Below are 24,029 nucleotides of genomic sequence, written 5' to 3'. Positions count from 1 at the left end.
TCCATAACCACGGAAACAAATAGCCTAACATGGGTACTTCTTTGACATGAAAGAAAATTCTGAAATATCACCAGTCAGTCACTTTCCTGCAAATCCATGCATCTTCTTTGTAAAATTCCTTTCAAGAAAGTATGCTATGTGCTCAGAATCTGTAGTTCTACTAGAAATATGTGCTCTTTATGAACTAGATCCTGACTTCTACAGATTTCCAGATGTCTATAAAATAAGGGTAAAATGTCTATGACATTACTCTCAAATGGAAACTGATATGGCAGATCCCTGACTGATTTTGTCCTCCTTTTTTGGATATATGAAAATTACAAATAGATAGTTTAAGTTCTATGAGTCAGCACCTCACAGCCTCAGGGTATTCAATATAACTTTAACTCCTTAGGAAAGCTGAAAAATTAATATTCAGATTATGGAATTAAAGCAACCATTCAGAGATACTGTGATAATCCACCTTGTGTGTTTGATTTCTTTTGCACTCTGCTGTGAAGTGTGTGGTCTTTCTATCACCCATAGCAACCTTGTCCTTCAACCTTTTTCTGTCAAATAAATCTGATGCTTTTAATCTCCAATCCTTTCACTGCTCCCTACCTCTTAACCTCCCTTGTCAAATGCATGAGAAATCTTCAGATGTGTGAGGAAAGGATGATGTTTGAATACCACTTGATTCTAGAGAGCAGATGTAAATAGCATGGCGCAGTTGCTAGTCCTAGGAAGAAGAGTCTCAGTCTGTAATACCTTTCAGAAATTGAAGTTCAAGGTTTGCCATTAAATTCCTACGTGTACAGAAAGATAGAAATTGTGTTGATAACATTTTCTCCATTAAGTACCACCCCTATTGGGGATAAGATGAATGAGATGTAAAGGTCAGGGCATCTCTACAGAGGTTTTAGTAATAATGAAAAGCAGTGACTAATAGAAACGCTATCCTTATCCCTAAACACAAAGAAAAAGAGACTTCAAAAAAAAAGAGACATTTATTTCATCAGTGAAAACAAGTGCTGGAATGATATTGAAGAACATTTGTCATCCCCTGGACAAAGGAATATGTTATCTGTGTTTCATATGTCCATCGAGCTAAAAGTTAACATGCCCTAAAATACAGTGAAGCACTAAAAAACAAAGAAATTCGTGCAAACTACCTATACCAAAACCTGCATTCATGTACTTTAGCAACTCTTTCTCAATGGAATTTATTAACTCCCAAGTTTACTTTTGAGCAGAAAGTCATACTTTTGTTAGTATGCAAAGCTCACTTCCTGACTTCATTTGAAGTTTGTCTCTTTATTAAAGACACCGTAACAGGCCAGTTGTCACCGCACATTTCAATGTGAGTGATGCTTAATGCCATTGTGTTTCATCAAACTTCAGAGCAAACTCTTTAGTTCATTAAAATTCACGGTCTTTTATTTATGAAAGAAAAGTTTAACACTGAATCAGCCTTTGTAGAATAAAGTTATTTTTTGATATTAAAGAGACATATTGCTCTATTAAAATATATTTTTTAAAAAGAATAGAAACATTAATTTGTATCATGACGTTAAAATCACATACTACCAAAACTAGGAAAAGGAAGTCATTTTGCAGTGACGAGGTGTCAATGCCAACATTTTAAAACTCTCTCTTTCTCTCTCTCTCTCTTTCTCTCTCTCTCTCTCCTTCTCTCTCCCTCTATCTTTCCCCCGCTCCCTCTCCCCACCTCCCTCTTTCTCTATCTCTCTCTCTGTCTGTGCAGTTGTGCATACATAGATATGCAACCAAAAACAAGTTCAGCTATTATTCTTCAAGTGACTACATTTCTTTATTTACTTACTTATTTAAAATAGATTCTCTTACTGGCTTATAAATCAACATGTAGACTGAGCTACCTGGACAATGAGTCCCAAGTATTCACCTATGTCCATCTTCCTAATGCTGGTGTTCGCGTGTCATGTGTCCTGCTCCTCTTCTTGTTCTTCATTTCTCTTGATAGATGAGATGATCAAGGATGGAAGAAGGCTGTGAAAAATAATTCATTTAGTATATTTGGATATTACTTGTTTGAATCCGTACTTAAGCTGAGCTTCTGTGTAAGTCAACCTTACTATGAGAAAACACCTGAGATATACATTTTAAAAAGAACTAAGGCTATAGATTAGGTTGAGAGTTTCAGAGTCTTAACCCATTAGGTAGCCCTGCTGTGTTGGGAGGTGAGTTTAATGTAGAGCAACCTTGTCATCTCATAGGGGCTGGAATCCAAGACTGAAAGAAGTCCCCAGTGTATACCCCTATTGGCCGAACTCCCTTTCACTAGCCTTTCCTCCTAAGGACTTAAGGACTGTATCTCCTTGTAGTAGTGTCACAGCCTAGGCCGATGGCTTTTCAAGATTTCAAGATTCATACAAAATCAGACCCAGACATACCCCCAGATATTCACAAAACCATAGGGATTAGACATTCTAGTAAAGTAAATAAATCTACAAAATTATCAAAAAGTTAATGGCCATCATCAGGAAAAACTCACAGTGTGTTGTTGGATCTAATATATTTCCTTTGAAAAATACCTAGAAGTAAGGAGTGGATCAGAGCTGGAGATCCTGCAGTGTTAGCCACAATCTAATCCTGTCTGCTTTTCAGTCAGACTCCCAGCTGCTGCCTGTCTGCTTAGCCAGTGTTCATTGAAGGGAGTCTTCCTTAATCTTCTCAATGTGATCATTCATCATTAGCACCCAGAGGTAGATGAAAGGAAGAAATGTATGAGATGTGGAATGACACGGAAATTTTCAATTATTAGAAAATAGCAGTCAGACAGTATGAGCGATGGTACCCTCAGAAATATGGAATAAACTTACATAACAAGGTCAGTATTAATGAAAGAACCAGAAAGACAATATCTGAAAAAATTCGATTTATATCAGAGTATATAAGACAGAATAAATGATTTCATAAAATGTTTTAAAATGTATATAATAAGATTTGTTTCAAGCAAAAAAAAACACAGCAAAATATTTGAATATATGTGATACATTAACTAGATCTATGTTTTCTTCTAGATTAGGTTTTTTGACCAATCATTTGGTGCACCATTAAATAAATTCTGAAAATATTATATGAAGTGCCTCTCAAATTGTATATAGCTGGATCGACAGGGGCACATTTTCCACTCTGAACGGTTTCATGTCTATCAATACTTGGTGGCACTTTCCATTAAATCTGTTAATATTAATTTTTAAAACTGTTTTGAACCTCACTATAAATTAGTAAGAGAAATTATGTCCTACTAGTAAAGAAAATTCTGTTGACACAACAAAATAGCTCAATTGTAGAGTTTCCACACTTCCAAAGTGCTTGAACCATTAAATGTATTTCAAAAATATTTCCTTTAAAAAGTAATGCTATATCTGTCTTTCCATGGGGAAGGCTTCTTTTTCTGTGGCTGCACTTCAGGAGCTGGATCTTCATGAAGAATGGACAGGCTTGGGGGAGGCTATTTTACCACAAACTATGAAGTAGTTAGAAATTAATGGATTATAGAGATATCTAAGAAATAAGGTACAATGCCAATATTCCATAAAACATACACAAAATATTTGTCAAAACTTTGGGAAAGGACTACAATTTAGAACCCAGGGTAAAGCTGGAACTTCTGAAAGTGCCCAAGGTAAATGATGAAAAGTATGAAGGGAGCTCTTCTCTACTGTCTTCCTTCTGCTTACACAAGGGAGAAGCATATTGCTGTAAGAAAGACCCAGCTTGCATACCTTTTGTGCATCTCCTGCAGAAGAGAAGGCCTTTATCTCTCTTCTCACTAAAATTGGCCACTTAATAGTTTATAGACCTAAAGGCATTGACATCCATCTTAAATATATGTGCACTGAGGCACCTGCCATCTAATGGGCCACCTACCATTGGTTGTACAGCCTCTTCTGGAGTTCCTGTCATGTCTCTATGGCTAATAGATCTCAGGGTAGTTCTGTGGGACACAAAGGTTGCCTGTTAAGCATGGGGACTGAAGATTTAGTTTTTCTTTTCACTACTTCACATAGAGAGACTTTATTTGGTAATGAGGCAGCTCAAGCCTAGCCAAGAAAAAGGGCTATATCCTGAAGAACTGAGGTTAAAATTTGAGAAGTTTACCTTCTTATCATTTTTATTATTCTCTATGCATAGTATGTTACATTATTTCACACCAAAATTAGTGTGACATTATCATATCCAGGAGGATTAAGTTCATAAAATATTGATGAGCTAGTATTCATTTAATATCCAAAGGAATGCTTTATATAGGGAATGAACATAGCCCAGAACAGTCGTGGGATGCTGAGCAGCAAAAGGCTCACAATAATGACTCCATCTATACAATTGTGTGACTGGACAGAATCGCAACAGGATAGGTAAAGAATATTTCCTCCTAAAACATGAGCAAAGAAGTCAGAAAGAGGAAGTAATAAATTCAGTATGATTGACTCCTATAAATAGTGTGTGTAGTAGAATGTACATTTGCATGCTCAACCAGAGAACCTTGTATCCAATTTAACTTTGGCACCTAATATTGCATTTACTTGGACAAAGCAATAACACTGAGCTTCAGTTTTTTTTTTTTTATTAATAAGTCGAATGAGAGTACAAATGCCAACCTCACAGAGTTGTGGTATTGAACAAATAAGATTAAATGTATGATAAGCAGCTTGAACACTTTTATTATTGATATGAACACTGTTGTACTCCACTGAATAAGGGTTTCATATTTTAAAGTTAATACCACTGTTCATTCAACCATTTAATCAATCATTCAGCAGCTATTTTTGAACATTTAAAATCTCTATGAGTATATTCTTAGGTCATACTTGAAGACTTTAAAATAGGATTCCAGTGATGTACAAGTAATGAGTTTGTATTAAGACAACAAGTCCTGAAACCTGATAGATTTGGGATTAATTTTGCTATGGGTTTTAGGATCTATGGAGAACCTAGTAAAATGATTTAGATATTTTGAACCTTAGTTTCTCCATGTGTAGAAAAATAGGAATAGAAGTAATTACAATATATGACAATCAGGAGAAACAAATGAACTATCACATAAAGTACTGAGAACAATATATAAAATGTAGGAACCACTCAGGAATTTTTTTCTACCACTTTTTTTCAAAACAACTTTCAAATTGCACTTTTCAAAATGCAAGCTAGATCTTTTATTTTATTTTATTTTATTTTTCACTCAGTTTACATCTACTCACTGCCTCTCTCCTTGTCACCCCCTCCCACATTGCTTCCCCCACATCCCCTCCCTATTTCCTCTGAGCAAGTGGGGGCTCCCTGGATATTCCTCCCCCACTCCATCCTCACACATTAAGTCTCTGTGAGGCTAGGCACATCCTCTCCCACTGAGGCCAGACTGGGCAGCCCAAGTAGAACATTTCCCACATACAGGCAAAAGTTTTGGGGATAGCCCTACTCCAGTTGTTCGAGACCCACTGAAACTTTGCACTTTCACAAGGTTATATTTATAAATTGCTAACCTGGTTACATTTATTGCCAATCTTAGTGCCTGAGCTATTGGTGGTTTGTTCAGGAAATTGCCTTCTATATCAAAGGGTTCAGAGCTATTCCCCACTTTCCTTCCTCGAAATTTAATGGATCTGGTTTTATGTTTAGCTCCTTGATCCCCTTGGACTTCAGTTTGTGCAGGGTGATAAATACTGCTCTATTGGCATTTTTGTACATGTAAATATCCAGTTAGACCAGGACAATTTGTTGAAGATGCTTTCTTTTTTTCATTGTATGGTTTGGCTTCTTTATCAAAACTCAAGTGTCCAAGCTGTGTGGGTTTATTTCTGGGTCTCCTATTCAATTTCATTGACCAACATTTCTGTTTCTGTAGCAATACCATGCAATTTTTATCACTATTGCCCTGTAGTATAGCTTGAAGTCAGGGATGGTGATTCCTCCTGAAGTTCTTCCTTTATTCATGCTCCTTGACTTTAATCACAGTTAATAAACTTGGCTTTTCAATTAGCAACATTTCCTATGTTCATCTTTGTTAAACTAGGACAGGAGTATAAGAAATCATAGTTGGGTACAGTGTTCTCTCCCTTGTACTGAGCACATCCACTCTTCTATACTATTACACAAGGAAAATTCTAGACATGGTGGAGGTTGGATAGTATGAAGGCTGTTTGCTGGTTTGTTAAGAAACCTCTAGCTCCCAAGTCTCCATAGACCTGGAAGGAAGCTTTCAGTATCAGTTCTGGGTTTTAGTCACCTAGAGAGAACTAAGTCACATTTGCATGGTCAGCTAATTGTTTAATTATACTTCTCGGATTATTAAGGCAAACTTACACTCTACTGACAACAGTTCTCATGGTAATTAGGAGCCTGATCCATGAATAATCATGGTCATACATGACCCACATGAGCAAGATGGATGTAACTGAAACGTAAAGAACTTAATAAGCCCATCAATCTGTGATCACCTAACAAAGATCCACATTGAGTATCTGAGGTAATCAAAGTTTCAAATGGCAGCAAAGATTATAACAAGTGTTAAAACACATTTTTCTAAGGCTATAGAGTTACATTTTATAAAGGAAAACTATTTTTTCTTAATTTTATTGGTGATTTTTGTAATCTCGTAATGAACATTGCTGTATATGTTGTACTTCCCATGTTTACTTTTTCAGTTTTAATGCCTGTTCTTTTCATAATTACTTTTGTCATCTAAATGGAAAGTGTTTCCAAACTTTCAGACTTTTTTCTACAATGTATAGATAAATTCTGTTAGATTTAGTATGACCTAATTTTCGAAGATCAAGAGAAAATCTTGCTCTAAACCTGACAAAAAAATGTACTTGAAGCTTAGAGATTTAAAAATTATTTAGGAAAATAAAGATTTTACTTCTGTATTCTTCAAAGAAACATTGAAGCCATTGCAAATCTAAATTATTGATCATAATAATTCTTTATTTTTTCTTTGTTTTCTCATATCTTATTTTCAGATTTATATGTAATGTACATGGCCCATGGTACAAAAGCAATTGTCACTTTATCCTTAAAGCAGTAATAAGGGAGAATTAAAAAAATCTTAATGAGGCTTGTGTTATTAGTTATAACAATGCTTCATGTGGCACTTTTGAACCCATCTTTGCCCTTCATATGCTCTGTTTTAGGTCTTACAGGGGCATGCTAGGCACAGAAAACAATCAAAACAACAAATCAGTAAAACAGAGATTGATTTGCCAAAATAGCAACTGACATTCATTTTCTAATGCCTAAAAAATATTATATTATATTTTGGGTACTGACATCTGCCTTGGACCCTAGATTGAAGCTGACTGGCTCTTATCTCCTGAACTACTGAAATGTCTCAGGTTCTGTAGTAGAATATTCCCCCTCATTTCAATGTAATTTATTTTTTACTTAGTATATGTGTGTCCATATGTGCTTATATATGCTCATGTGTGTATAGGTGCAAAGATTTGTGTGAGTTCTCATCTATAAAAGCTCATGTGGATCCCCAGGACAACGTTAGGTGATGTTTCTCAGGAAGTACACGATATTTATTTATTTATTATTTATTTATTTATTTATTTATTTATTTATTGAGGTTCTATTTGCTTGCATAAAAGATGACTTCCTAGAAGCCATTTAAAACTCCCAAGTGTTTAATTTTTAAAACTGGACATACTATATGAAGAATAGAAAAGCCCTAAAATATTCACACTCATATATGTAATAGTGGTCCATGGCATCTCTACCTTTTGAACCCAGAGATTCATATCCAAAATGGATTGTCCATACAAGATGGAGTGAAAATGACTGTTTTCAGTGATGAGAAGAAACTGTTAGATAATACATTTCTCCATGTTATTAACTGTGAAGGCAACTCTTCACTATAATTTAATTGTAATATTGACTTTGATGACATATCTGATGACTTCTACATAGCTTTCACATTTCCTTTGCACCCTATAGTCCTTTAGCTAGTATTGTCAAAGAGCACATTGCAGTTTCTAAATGTAAACTGTGGTAGTTGTCTTCCTTCATTGTAACAAATGTCTGGAAATCATCCCACAGAAAGATCAACTTATATAAAGATAATTATTGTCCTTTGATTCACAGTTTTAAAGGTTTCAGGTGTGAGCAGTTGGTTCTTTGGTTTGGGCCTGGAGTGAGACTTTGTTGCTGAGTGAAGCTTCTCACCTCGTAACACTAACCCAGAAAGTTAAAATCCCTCATTTCTTAATCTTGAACAATTGCTAAATATTCTCAAAGTGGGGATTAAGCCATTATAATTATACGGAGGCTTAGGAGAACATCCTATTAAATACACACAAGAGATTCCTTACAGAAATCTATCATCACCAACTCAAATGCTGGTATGATGTCTATTTGTAGTAAGATGCAATGGTGAAAAGAGAAATCAGGTAGCATTTTGAAGCTAATAATAGAAAAGAGCCTAAAGAGGAGATATTTTAAAGACAAACTAATTCAGTCAGACAAACTGTTGTGAAAAAACGTCTGTCATAACCAGTTCAGAGAGAAGAACCTTTAGTTTCACTCATGGGATTAGGGGTTTTAGTATAGTCATGCCAAGAAACCACAGTCGCTGTAGTGGCTCCATCCATAACATCAACACCATGCAATGGAAGACAGTTGACAGGGACCAGAAGGACAAGACCTCAAACCAGTACCAGAGATGGGTATTCTTCAGACACCTGCCCCCATCCAACCCCACAATTAGAAAGCCTTCATGCCCCAGAGGTTTTACACCCTCCCAAAGGTCTGTTAACATATGGGAAGCAAATGCTCAAAACCATAAACCTATGGGGTACATTTCCAGTTCAAACTATAATGTAACCTTCCTTATGAAAAGTATATGCATTATTATAAGAGAAAGCAGTCGTCTCTCAGAACATACCTCCATAGTGTACATTGACAGCAGACGTTCTCAGTCCCTAGCTCCTTTATTGTCTGACAGAGTTTGCCTATGAGTGTCAGCTACATTAGTATAAAAGCAGAGCAACCAAGAAACACACTTTAAAATTTGTTTTAATCTTCCCAATGAGGAGTCTCTGTGGATTTTTACTTCCATCTGCTAACGAATATAACAACTTAACCTCTTCTAAATTGTTTGAAAGAACAACTGACAGAAATTAAGGAAGAAAATTGATGAGATGAGTGTTAACAAAATCCTCTGTGTAATTGCTCAAATAGATGAAATTTTAAAACAAAAACAATGGTTTAACAAGTATGGCTGGGAACCTACTCTTATTGGGATTTCAGTGACTTTATGGGGCTATAGTTCTCAGCTCTAAATTCCATGGAAATCAAACAAGTTAGGTTTACTTAAACACAAAAAAATATGCCCATTTATACAGCAAAATTTTATAGTACAATTTTACAAAAAAAGAAAATGATATGGATCAGATAGTCTTACTGGTACTCAGAGTCATGATTATTAATTGTATCCTAAGTATAAACAAACAACAAGAATTAAGAGGTCATAGAAACATCATTGGCTATTGATCAAATATCTTTATTTGTATTTTAACATCTGTAATCCTGGGAACATTTATGTATACATTAGTAGAACACACCTAAGACTTTTAAATAAATATATGCATATTTTTTAATATCAGTGCATTTTACAGAGGGGGTATAATATCAATATTGCCTGAGTATCACTTTTTCAGCTATGTAGTCATCTACAGATGTAAGTTTGACAGCCTATGTTAATGTTTCAAAAAAATTACTCTTGACGCTAAGAAAATAACACTGATGTATTTAGAATACATTTCTCTAACCATGTTATCACAATGTGCAGGAATTAAATGAATTCTGTGTTAATTTTCTCTTGACTTGCTCAATCAACAGATATTTGCTGTTCACATGATATGTGCCCTACAAAGGCAGCCATAAAGCAAAGAGACTTCCCGCTACCTGGAAAGCTGATCATCTGAAAGCAGAAGATCCAGACTTCGAAGTAGGAGCAAAGTCAACAGGTCCACTTACTGTGATGTCATTGAAGTCCTTCCGGACGAACACCCTTACCCAAGGTACTCGACATTTTTTTTCACATATTTTAAAGGCACTGTAACTTTTTAAAGAACAATTAAAAAATTTGGGCTGAAGTGTAAATGGATTAAAAATTTCTCCATTTATCTGTTAAATCTAATCTGAATAATGCTTTTACATTGAATGTGCAAATAAGTCATGAGTGGGTATTTATAGTCCTTAATTTTAGAGTTCAAATTCAAAAAAGCATTTTTTAAAAAAGTTTTCTCAGTAAAAACCTTATAGAGTTCCTTTCTTGGCACAAAAATAAAATAATAAAAATATCAGAGATATTTAAAATGACTCTAAAATTTATATTTGCTTCCACTTATTAAATGCATTGAGTACTAGCATTCATAATCTGGGAATGTCAAAGATCTCTGTCTGATTGCTCAGACTTTACGGTATTATTGGAAGACTATAATATAAGTGGATTAAATGAAATAAAAAATGTCAAATTAAAATTTTCACATTTCAAGTGATAAGAAAAATCTTTTAAACTTTGTCTTTAATTAAAGACAAAAGAAATTATATTTTTCTTGGTCTCAGTTATCATTCTTATTAGTAGATCAGTCTGATCAACAATACAAATGCCAATATCACAGATTTTTGTAAAACTATGTCAAACACAATGTATTTCCATAGTTGGTGATTAAAAGGGAAGATAATCTGTGACTGGTTAAAACCCTACTTGGTTAGTATATGTTAACTGTTATAAGTTCTCATTATCCAAAAGAGGCAGATATAATAAAATAGAAGAGGTGATAGTCCCTTATTTAGGATGAGAATCAGAAATGAAGCTAAGAAGTATAGGCATGCAGCTTTATTGGCACCATCCACAGGAAAATCCCCTCATCTTCAGTCTCTCCTGCCTCTTTTCTCCCTGCTTCTAGTTTGAAAGCCCTTTCCTCTATTCTAATAGAATAGAGGGACCATTTACCAGCTACACTGAAATACAAAATATAATAAGGAGGTCTGGACAATTTTTAGCACATGCATCCTAGTCTTGAATATTTGAAGAACCACAAACTGCTTTCTTGCCAGTCTGTCACTTTCCTCCAGTTGAGATATGATTGTGTGTGTGTTTTGCTATCTTTTGGCATCTTTGTGCTTTACTTGTCAGAATTCTGTTGATCCCAAGGGCTTCATTTTTTTTCCCTGACTGAGGGAGCAAGAAAACAAATGAGATGATTCCTATACTATATAGGGGTGTGCTTTTTAGTGTTCCCCAGTAGACTACCGTAATGCTCGTCCCTAATAATGACGGGGAGGGCAACTATAATATGCATCTGGGCCTAAAAACAGGAGGGGGAAGCCACAGAAGGTTCTATGACAAGTAAATTTGCACTGAGGTTTACATAACATCCTCCACAAATACTTTAAAATAATTTCTAAATAATAGCTGACCAATAGCTAGAAGGATTAAAAATAAAACAACTCTGTAAACACTTGGATTATAAAAATTTCCTTAAAACACAGAAGAGAACAGTAAGGCTGACCACATCTGTTTCTTTAAGCAGGCAGAAGTCTCTGTAGATTGTCAGCCTGTGTGACAGCGTGGCTTTCATTCCCTCACTTCTTTCCAGTGGCATTCAGCCACACCTCTCCAAACAGAGACAAACACAAGAAAAATTGAACAAAACAAAACAAAGCAATTATACCTTGTCTGCCCTAAGCTTGAGTCATGTTATAAGCAAGAGAAAGCGGAACCACAAATGTTCAATGACCCAAAGTTGATCTAATTATCCTGTAATCGCTGCTATTTCAAATACAAAAACTGAAAGAGAAAAATGTTGGAGTAAAATCACCACCAATTGTTATTTATTCCTCTCCATTGAAAAGCAAGCAGCCGTGTTATTCAAGTGCACCACGGTCTGAGAATTCAGGTGCATGCATTACACCTTGAGACCTGTCCTTTGGATGCTGAATTCCAGTTGTTAAAATGATAATAATGAATTTGCATTCACAAAGCTGTCTAAAATTTTAATAAAATAATATTATAAGTAGAATATAAAGACTTAGAATATATAAACAGTAGCATTACTATTGATGTATTTTAATACAGTTTTAAACCCTGTTTTTATGCCTTACCTCCTTCTCTCTCTCTCTCTCTCTCTCTAGAGAAATATATATATATATCTAGAGAAATATATACATATATATATATATATATATATATATATACATACATATATATATATATATATATATATATATATATATATATATTGCACAGAACAATTTTCCCTTTGAACCAGTAACCCAGAACGGTCGCTCAAAAATCTCATTTTTTCTTTTTCTGAGATTAGAAAAAATTAGAACTGTTTTTCTCCCTGCACACTTTCCATTGTACCCATTTGTTCTCTTTCAATTCACTGTGTCTTTTTATTAGTCATAAACAATAGTTTAAATGATTATATAACTTTATACTTTTTAGAAGAAATATACCAAATGAAGTGTATGAAAATGTTACATGATATAGATACCTATGTATTTTATACGTATACATAGTAAAAATTACATTTACAGATTTAAATTATCTATGATAATGTATTTTATTATTGTAATGATTTATTTTAACATTTATAAAATGAAAGAAAACTAATGAGTGTGGAATAGTATTAATATAGAATGTAATAGGGGAGACTAGGAAACGGAGAAGTGGTTATGGCAAGGATGGAATTACAAACACTTTAATGAACACAAAGGAGAAATTATACACAGAAAGATTTCCATCCTGAAACATATTGAATTTCATACCTTTCCTTATATTCCAGTTTACCTAAGGCTTCATATATAGGATAACTATAGGAAGAGTATATATAAAGATTTCACATTTACATAAAGGAGAAGAAAAACACAAATTGAGAGAACATTTGTAATCCTCTCACATAGGGAACTGTGATAGAGATCTATGAAATCTTATTCTACACTATTATTAAAAATATAAGAACTGAAAACAGATTAAATATGTCTTATATAAATACGGCAAGAAACTGAAAGAAGGAAATCTCAGGACATGTATTTTCCATGAGCTAAGGATTAAAATGCTTTGATGTGAGAGTAAAGTGATTAGGAAAGTCCAAGAAAGAGAGAAGTTGGCACAAGAAAATTTCTAAATCACATTTGAATAGCAACAAAGCAAACACTCATGACAAAAATAACTGTCATGCTGAAAACATTGTTTGGATCAATTTTTCAAGATGCAAAGGGTCACAACAATGATAGATGTGGAAACAAATGTGATAATGAAATGGCGAACACCCACAATCTATTTTTCTCAGCAAAATGCACAACAAATAAAAATGAACTAATTCTCAAAATAGAATAGGATAAAAAAAAATTCCAGGCAGATAACAGCAACTCAGTATGTACTAGTCAAAAAATTAAGTAAAAGACAACAACAGAATATGTCAGACATTGATAAAAGATTGATCCGGTTTCCTTCAATGTGGTTTAGTCATAGCAGCGACATGCAAAATTGTGATAATGAGTGTCAATCACAAGCTGACTGTATTAACTGATTGCCACATGATAGGTAGACAGCAAAGAAGTAGACTAGACAGTGCAAGTTTTTCAATCTGTGTGAGCCTGTAATAGAACAATATACAATGAAAATGCTGGCAATGATTCTCTAAGATTATGAGGATTGAAAGAAAATTTCCTTAATTTTGCATCTTTTCTGTGAAATATGTAAACAATATTTGAAGAGCATAAGTAGTATCTTCTAAAATAGTTGAGTGCTATGAAAAATCATTGCGTACAGGGAAGAACTATTCCTCTGAGAACAGACAAGGCTGCGAGAATGAAGACAGGAGAGGCAATGGGTTAGGAAGATGATAGGTTATGTAAATATTCAAGTGGCTCTGAACGGTATCTATTGGATTTATACCTTTGTCTGCTTGTTTCTTCTTAGAAGTTTCAGTTTTTGTTTTTTATATTTTGTTTGAAGAGCTGAAGGGAATCATACACAGTCCAGGCAAGGAAGCAAACCCACAGAGATGAGAATAAAAATCCGGTTCACGTTGACTTCATCAACCTGGATCTGACTTTGGGGAATAACCTCTAGGTTGCGAGGTGGTTCATTGTCAGCATATATAAAGCACAGTAGACTTTGGAAAATGACTTCTAGGCAACTAACATTCCAATTCCAGGTACACAATAAAGCTTATGGAACAGCTACTCAAAACTCCTTTACAAAGTACATATGACCATCAAGATGGGTTCTATAGCTAAAGGGCTTAGAATCTAGTGTGGTCTCTGAATGAGATAATGTAAAAAAAAAAGCAAACTGTAAAATACACATGACATCCCATACTAATATGGGTTCTATTAATTGGGAGTTAAGGAGGAAGAGTTTGGGATAAGCATTCTGGAGGATGTGGGTTCAGTCTGCCTCTATAGCAAAAGGTGGGTGGGTGAGGTCTACTCTTGCATATAGCAAAAATGTCACCAGGCCATTAACAAAATCCACTCCCAGCCTTCTGGGCAGAAAACAGGTATTTTATCTCCTCCGTTGAGGAAAGGCCTCTGTGTGTTTAACATTCCCTTTTCCCTAGTGACCTATGGCCAAAAAAGACCTTTATGCCACCAACAAAGAAGAAATGAAGGTTTATTTTGTTGAATGAAAAGAATGTTAAATTAATGATGTTAATACACACTTCAGAAGCCTTTTCTACAATGTTAAATAATGTAAACAAAAACCTAAAACTTGACACGTTTAATTTTTTCTCGATGATTTATGAACATTCTATAGTTGTGTAGTATTCCAGCCCTAAGATATCTCATTCCGCTCCCATGCACATATTATTCTTATATCATCTGGAGAAAACGCAGAGAATGTGGCGTATCTGGAGAACCTGGTTGAATTCTGTTGGCAATGGCCTTAGGTGGACCTGCCTCGGCAAATGGTAACCTGTGAGTGCTGGAGATCAACTTCTGTAATTCGAGGATACTTAGTATTGTGATTGCCGAATTAGTGTCATGCTAAACTATATACTAATACACACACACACACACACACACACACACATCACCATGTCTGGAGGTGCCTTCAGACACCTTTATGTCACACTTCAGTGTCACAATGTATGACTCAATTTCAGAGAGTTAGGACAAACAAGTTTAAATTAACTACTTGATATCATTTAACCAAAACAGCATATTTTAAAACTGCGCACATGGCTCATCGATTACTTTTTCTCCCAAAGTTTTATAAATAAATGGCTTTATTTTGTAAATTTGCAGCGTATCTAACGAATGCTATCATAAGTGTATATAACACAGTACATAATACATGCTTCACTATTTTTTAGGGGGGGCAGGTCTTAACTACTTAGTGCCTGAACCAGTACAGGAAGCTCAAGTAAAGCTAAAAAATGAAATACTTAAAAATTCTGAAACAACCAGAATCTGTGACTCTCAAATATACTCACGGCAACTCAAAGTTATGTAGTTCCCAAACCTAACATTTTGATAAATTGCTCTGAGCCATCATAATTGTAGAAACTCAACATCAACATGATTTAGAGTCTATTATCAGCCCATAACATTAAGAAGAATGTTTAGGAAACAAATAATCAAGCCAGATTTGAAATTTTGAAACTAAACCTTGGATGAAGAGAGATTAAACAGTGGAAGCTCCTTATTTGCTTATTTCTGCAAGCAAATTCAATTACAAAGGGAAACTGGCATAATGAACCTTTTTGTTTAATTGGGCTATGATAATTTCAGAACAGATCTGAGATATTTCATTGTTTTCCAGTATAAGACATTTAGTTTAAAATCAGGTATTTTTGACTGACAAACTCTTAGAGCATTTCTCTGAGATTTTTCTCAGCTTATTCAATAGAACATCTAGATCTTCACGTTCTCCTTATTGTATCCTTTTCTCGATTACCTATTAAATCAATCATCTGTGCTGCCTGGTTTTGAGTGTCAACTTGACACAGGCTGGAGTTATCACAGAAGGGAGCTTCAGTTGGGGAAGTGCCTCCATGAGATCCAGCTGTGGGGCATTTTCTCAATTGCCCCTTGTGGGTGGTGCCATCCCTGGGCTGGAGGTCTTGGGCTCTATAAGAAAGCAGACTGAGAAAGCCAGGGGAAGCAAGCCAGTAAGAAACATCCCTCCATGGCCTCTGCATCAGCTCCTGCTTCCTGACCTGCTTGAGTTACAGTCCTGACTTCCTTGGTGATATACAGCAATATGGAAGTAAGCCGAATAAACCCTTTCCTCCCCAACTTGTTTCTTGGTCATGGTGTTGTGCAGGAATAGAAACCCTGACTAAGACATCATCACTGAGTTATTTAGCAAAGGAGAAAAAAAAAACAATTTTCTGACTCAGATGATATGAATTGAGTTAGGTTTTCTTTATGTAATTCATCTGTTATCTTGGGATCTGCAGACACTCGAGATTTTAAGTGAACTGGGGTCTAGATGTTCAGTGTACATAATTAAATTTTAGATGGGAATCTCAAAATAAGCAAAGGAAATTCAGTGTGTAATCCTTAAATCAGTGAGTACAAGTTCAAGCCATTTGTGGACAATCTGGAAACACACAGTGTTAAATTGGCCTGCTTTGTATCATGTTTGATTCTGCCAGACTTTTTTACAAGAACAAAAAAGCAGATAATTAAAGTAAATATTGAGAATATTACTCAACACTTTATTTAACAATAAAGAAAAGCATTCTACTTTTGAAGGTTTTTCTGCATACTTTGGCTTCCTTTGCTTTTTGTTAAAGAGATGAATCACTTCTTACAAGTGGACTGGTAGGGAGAAAAAGGAGTCACATATGTCATGAATCTGCCAGTAATCATATATTCACAGTCATGGATGATCAAATCAGCTATGATGATAACATGAGAATTCCTCAGATATTCAGAAATTATGGTTATATTAAATGTCAACCTCTTTTTTATTCTTTTTCTTGTGACTATTTCATTACTAATAACTTGTTTAGTCTAGCATGTGGTCTGTTCTGATATATATCTTGTCAAAACATAGAGATGGATATAGGGTACTATTCATAGCTAGCTACAACCATAATCCATCAAATAAAGAATTCAAAACTTTTAAAAAATGTCACACATTGGAAAAATATTAATTTCTATATACATATGCTTAAAACACCAGCAGAAAAACTGACTAGAGGCCAATCAGCAATCAGATGAAAAAAACAGAAGGAGGAAATATATCTAGAAACTTCCTACATGGACACAAATGAATTCTTTTTTTGATTATCATGCTGGTTCAAGAGCTACATGACCTGTTTCTTGATAAAACCACTAATAATATGAGTTGTCAAAGTGCATGGGAATTCAGAATCTTTGTTTAAGATTGAATATAAGAGAAGGAGGCAGATTTCTGAGTTAGAGGCCAGCCTGGTCTACAGAGTGAGTTCCAGGACAGCAAAGGCTATACATAAAAACCCTGTTTTCAATCCCCCCACCAAAAAAAGTTGGAAATAAGAAAATGAGAATGTCAAAACACCCCACAATTTATGGGTAGTTGGTTATCAATACTAGAGGCATATTTAACTTTGAGACTCCGTTCACATAGGTCACAGATCAAATGTATGTACTCAGTATGATATTGAATTTCTTTTGAAGGTAAATATACTTAACATATTCATAAACTAAAACTAGTAAAATATTTAATTACTCAGAATTATATGGATTTTTTTCCCTGTATTTAAAACCAACTGTGCCACAGGCAGGGCTTATACTAAGCATTCTGTGTTAAAGAAGAAAGCAACTATCCTTAAAGGCATTAGATTTTTCTTAGGAATAGAAGCAGACAGTAAAATCAAATTGGTAATAAATTTAGAAAATTTTACATAGTGATTAGTACTCTGAAGAAAATAAACGAGGATAATAATAAAGTGAGTAGGAGAAGGGAAATTTTTATGGTAAGTGATTAGTGATGACCTTAAAGCTGAACTTGAGAAATTGGCTTAGCATCTTTACTACATGTAGACTTCAAAGGCAATCCTAAATTATAAGACTCAGGTTTTTCTTGCCAAAGAGGATTGAGAGAGTATTCTGCCAAGGCTCCCATTTTGAATATAGCAGATGAGGAAAATGAAATGTTAATGGAAATAGTGTACTGACCCTAGAATACACACATTGTAAAGTTTATAGACATAAACGTACATATGCAGAACTGTATCTATAGGACAGTTATTACAAAAAAATGTAAAGTAGATCTTAAAATAGCCATTTACCAGTCACAAAAACAAAGAAAGTCTGCAATTACACACTGAAACTCAAGTTAAAGTGATATCCATATCCTATGTGTGAATTCTGTCGGATAGTTTGCATTCTTCACTATTTCCCATGAATCTTCACCCACACATCTTTGAAGCATGGGTCTGCCTTGGGCACAGACTCATCAATTTTGTCATTCTGCTTTACTTTATGTTTTTGGGTTTATTTCTGGAAAAATAATTAAGCAGCTGATGCAGAAAGTTTTACTTTCAGAAATTTGAAGATACTTTATTGTGAATTTTCACAGGGATGTATTACGTATCTATTAGAAGAATGAATCCTGAGCTCGTTCACTGTCTTTGCAATGAATCTCTTGTGTCCCTTGCCAGCTCCACCTCCTAGCAGCATATTCATCCCCAGAGTTCTTGATAATGATCATGGATTACTTCTCCCAAGGTTGTGTACATTCTGCAGTTCTGCTAGAAGACCACAGCCATCTTCCTCAGAAATATTTGACGTTTATGTTTACCTTTTCCCAAGGTAGTCCATAACCAATAGTTAAAAGTGATCAGAGAACAGTACACTTTTCTCGCTCTGGTAGGTCCCTCATATTCCAAAGATGATGGATCAGGCTGAGGGTAGACCTCTGCTGAAACCATGGATTTGACTCCTCCCTGCTTCTTCTCAGGCTTCACTCTTTTCCTTATAGAGCACTGACTTAATAAATTGTGGCAGAAGACTATTCGTCTCAGGCTCTACTTGTGGGGAATACAGTATAAGCTATTTTTTTCAACAAATAGTCAATCATTAAATACTTGCTTAGTGTCAGGATTTTAGCTATATTCTTAAGATTTGAATGCACTGTTTACGTCTTTGAGTTTATGGTGGAGAAAAGGACAGTAGTACATAGATACCTAAGGAAATATGTTAAGAAGAAAAATCTCAATGTACAGGAAACATATATTACTGTGTTGGGTGGGGAAAAAAGAGATCATAAAAGATTTTATAAGGAACAATGCAAGTATGAACTCATCAAGCTGCTTTATGTAGGCAAGGTATAAATGGAAGAAGACCAGACTTGTAGAAAGAAAGAGAAACAGAAAAAAAAATCACTAGATAAAAAAATTCTCAAGTCTTTTGTGTCTGAAGAATCACATGTTAAAATTTATACTGTGTACAGAAAGGTATGAGAGATGAGAGAGGAAATGAACATTGTACAGAAATGACAATTAATCTATTTAATTTACCATCTCTCTGGAGGCTTGAGTATTTTATAAATTATAAGTAAATAATCAAGTATATGTTTAAACATAGTATACATATACATGTGTGCATATGCCTACTTTAATTTATGTTTAGCACACCAGAGACAATAAAAGGGCATCAGAACATTTTATTGGAGTTAGAAGGGTTCAGAAGTAGCCGTGTAGGTGTTAGAAACCAAATCAATGTCTTCTGCAAGATTAAGCAATCTTAGCCACTGAAACATCTCTCTAGGGCCCTTGGCAAATTCTTATTTCCAAGCTCTGTTGTGTGCTACCAGGACATCCAGCCTTGATCACCAAGTAGACCAGATTTTCAGAATGCCTCCTTGTAACTGGGTGGGCTACTTTCTCAGTGTCTATGTAGGAGTTTGTAGTATAGTGCAGTGTAGGTCTGTAACAACAGGCTTTTATAAAGTTAGTACAAATCATAAAGATGCTAACTGGGCATAGTTCAAATAATCTGTTATGACCAATTTTGTATTTGTATTTGTGTGGCTCATTTGAACACGGGAATTGGGCAGTGATTCAATTTGTTTATTATGATGACTAAAAATATTCCATCTGACCTTCAGTGAACCATTTATTTTACTCATTAAATTATGATCATTGTCTCTTGGCTGTTTTTCATTATATGTTGGATGCAAGGTCAGCGCTAGGAAGAAAACTGTAAAGTATGCAATACCTGTGTTCTTTCATGTTGAGAGTAGCCTCAGGCTAGTTATTCAGAAATTTTCAATTCCCCTCTGCTCTCATCAAATGCAGTCTCCAGGGTTCAGGGGCAGGGGGAAAGCATTCCAACTCTCACAGGTATGTGAAAGTCTGATGGATCTAGATTAAGGAGGAGAACTATGTTATCGTGAGTTTCAGAGTACTCTAAGATGGTGAGAAGTTTACATGTGTTCCTTCATGCTCAGGACCACAGGAAAGGCCTACACGTATATGAGTTAAGACTGTACCGACTAGAGTCAGATGAATGGATTTGTGCCCGTGCATGCATGTGTGTGTGTGTGTGTGTGTGTTATATTCTTTTGCATTATTTTTTATGTGGATATGTATACACATGTATGTGAAACTGATTTTGGAAGCCAAGTGTCAATGTCAAGTGACAACCTGTGTAACATTCTACTTTGTTAGTTGATATAGGGTCTCTCACAAAACTTAGAGCTTACTAATGTGGAATGACTTGCTTGTCAGTAGGATCAAAGGGTTCCCCCCATGTGCCTTCCTAGTGCTGATGTGTGCTACTCTGCCCAACTTATTACATGGATGTTGAAGATCTGCTCATGCTCCAGTTTCTGATCAATGTATTATTTTTTTTAATTTGATGATAAATTTCTTTTTTAAAAAAGTATTTTACTTATTTATATTCCAAATGTTGTCTCCCCTTTCCCAAGATGACATAACAGAAAGCAGGAAAGCATGTTACATATATATGTCCCATGCCCCCATGTGTGTGTATATGTATATATACATATAAATCTATATACATATATATATATATTTCTCAGTCATTTTTTGTTTGTGGTATGTATATGGCTTCAAGGCTGACAATTCTGCTTTGAATAGTCAATATGGTAGTTTCTTTCAGGAAGAGCCTCATTCCTCTTCTTCTAACAGTTATTAGTTGCCTGTAGTTCTTTAACTATGGTAGGACCCCAAATTTTCTGTCTTCTATGTAACTTCTGCAGCCCCTCCCCCAAAACAAACAAAACAAAGCAATGTATTGTCAAATGATATAGAGTTGTGGCCTTTTCATCTTCTAGAGAGGCAATAAATCATGAATGCAGATCTTCCTTAATGACCTAAGTAGCTCTGTAAATACACACATACAAGTGATATCATATTGACATCTTAAGCACTAATGCGAACTTGGCAATCACTTAAAAATTTAATCCCTAACTATTGCAGATATTGCCACACTATCACAAAGAAAAAATGCTTAAATTCTTTAAGCTTCTAAAGGAGCCAATTATGATAAGGTCTGTGTTGTAACTATGCATAGTACAGGCTTCAGCAAAATCATGGCTCAGAACTATTGGGAGACCCATAGGATTGATGTCAACTTGTTTACAATACTCTTGCCTCAGCTGAAGAGAGGAATTAATGGAATCAAATACTTTTCTGCACGAATAAGAGGATCTCAGTTCAGCTTCCCAGAAACTACAAAAAAGCAGGAGGCTCTAGTGAGCATCTATAATTTTAGTACTCCAACAGAGATATGGGAGGCAGGGAATCTCAGGAGCTAACAGGTCGGATAATAATGGTATACACACAGATAAACAGGACCCTGCATCAAGCAAGTAAGAGGGTAAGAACAGAGCCCAATGTCATATTCTGGCCTCCTCATGCATTACATAGTAGAGGTAATTGAATTAAAACACATGGATGCAATGTATACACCTGCGCGCGCGCACACACACACACACACACACACACACACACACACAGAGGGCGGGGGTAGAAACAAATTTTAAAATGTTGAGTGTGAAAAAGAATTCCAATATTCTTTTATCCACCAGTTATTTAAAACTGCAGTTCTATATAATTCACAAACCATGTTTTCTTTTCTCTTTCTTTCTGTCTTCCTTTTTGTAAAATGGTGCATCCACTTGAGTATGCCTTTCTTTTTTCCTATCAATTTCAGCAGCATGCCTAGAGGAAGCATGACAAACAAAGCCTGTCTGTATAACTCTGGAAGCAGAAGGAGATATTCTCCCCGGGCTGGTTCTAGCAGACGTGTCTGAATCACCCTCGTGTGACATGTACGTGTCAGATATTAGGAGGTTTTAATGCATCTCTCTCCATCCTCAAGTCTGTTTTACGAGATTCCAGATATTCACCTGATTTTGTTGTTGTTTTGACAAGAGGTGTAAAGTATACTTTATGACCAAACCAGTGTATGCTTTGGGCTGCTTCACTCTGTGTTGGTTGAAGGAACTTAATCAAGGAGGCTTTTACAGAGCTTAATGCAGAAAATAAAGTCAAGAAAGTAAGCACTGAAAATAAATTACCTTGAAAATGGTATAAATCCCCTTTATCTGTCTGTCTATATTTAATTTCTTTCATTTTCACATGAAAGAAGATGCTGCTTGTGAGGACAGGGTTGTATCTCAAGGTTTAACACTTGTCTTCTGATTTTGCTAAGGATAGGAGAATGCCATCCCTAAAATCACTGTGGTCTTCTCTTGTCCCCACTCTAGTCAATACTTCTGCCTCCATTCTTAAGTGTTAGCAGTAAATTGCTCATACTTCTAATAAATTTCCAATATTTTAAATACAAGCATCTAATTGGTTGTACTAATTAGAATATATGGACATGGTCTGTGTAAGTGTCATACACTCTCACATAGGTTGTTAATACCTTTTATTGAACCTAAATCTGATGAAAGAGAGAAAGAAAGAAAGAAAGAAAGAAAGAAAGAAAGAAAGAAAGAAAGAGAGAGAGAGAGAGAGAGAGAGAGGGAGAGAGGGAGGGAGAGAGGGAGGGAGGGAGGGAGGGAGGGAGGAAGGAAGGAAGGAAGGAAGGAAGGAAGGAAGGAAGGAAGGAAGGAAGGAAGGAAGCAAAGGAGACGATGACAGCCAGGAAATGGATGAGAGCTCTCTCCTGATAAAGTACAGGAAACACTAACCAAAGCATTTGTTTTTCAAGAAATAAGTTGCCTTTTCCAAATTTCCTCCTTTCTATCTATTTTTCCTTTTCTTTCTTCATTTGCTAAGGAGCTATAGCTGTTGGTTAACAGAACTGGAAATCCAGGGCATGTTTCTTTTTAACCTTTTCTTTCAGGAGTGAGTGATTTTCACAGAATCATGGAATTGGAATGCAGGAACCCTGCATAGTTGTACCTAGGCTCGAGGTTATCAGTGCCACACTGAATCTTCCTAATGACTTTGCATTATTTATTTTATCTGGCTTTGTCTTCATCCAATTTTTTTTTTTCTCATCACTGATGAGGCATATCAACTTGGGTCGAATTTCTTGCTTTTTCCTCCCCAAACTGAGTTCTTCACTGCTTCAAGATTTGTGAATAGCCAACATAGGAGGCAGCACACCGCCCAAGCTGTGCTTATTAAATTTCAGGCCACATAAGATGACATGGGAAGTAATTTAAGAAAACGAGCCAGTCCTGAATGCAGCTCTGTCAGGGATGGGGTCAGCACCAGGTTATAATTTACACCCCTGTCTTTACAAATCCCTTCTATATCATTTTTCTGTTTAGTTTAAAGGCGTAATGTGAATTCTGTTGAATTAGACCTGAATCCCTGGGGCCACGGTGCTCTGTTCAAATCTGCCCTGAGCAATGTATGGGAAAACAGCTGCCACCAATGTCAATGGAGTTCTATAAAGATTAATGGGACACCTGAAAAGCAACAAGGACTTTGAGTGATTTCAGGGAATTTGGCCTCCAGAAATCAATTTCCTTGAAATGGTCCTTGCTAATTTAACTGATAGTATTTGACACTACTTTCTGTGTAAAACAAGCTGTAAGTATGAAAATCAAGGCATTATTGTAACCC

The 24,029-nt window shown here is 35.5% G+C and overlaps 1 long non-coding RNA gene across 1 annotated transcript in view; it reads left to right on the top strand.

Annotated features, from left to right (window-relative positions):
- The window catches only part of LOC116087544, a 70,327-nt gene that overhangs the window by 20,018 nt on the left and 26,280 nt on the right, over nucleotides 1–24,029 (top strand). Inside the window, exon 3 of the long non-coding RNA XR_004117467.1 lies at nucleotides 9,862–10,043. This is a non-coding gene — a long non-coding RNA (uncharacterized LOC116087544). The remainder of the gene's footprint in view (nucleotides 1–9,861; nucleotides 10,044–24,029) is intronic.

Source organism: Mastomys coucha, unplaced genomic scaffold (genome assembly GCF_008632895.1).
Source record: "Mastomys coucha isolate ucsf_1 unplaced genomic scaffold, UCSF_Mcou_1 pScaffold13, whole genome shotgun sequence".
Lineage (NCBI taxonomy): Eukaryota > Metazoa > Chordata > Mammalia > Rodentia > Muridae > Mastomys > Mastomys coucha.
The sequence above is the reverse complement of the archived record's forward strand: the minus strand, read 5'-3'. Positions and strand labels throughout refer to the sequence as shown.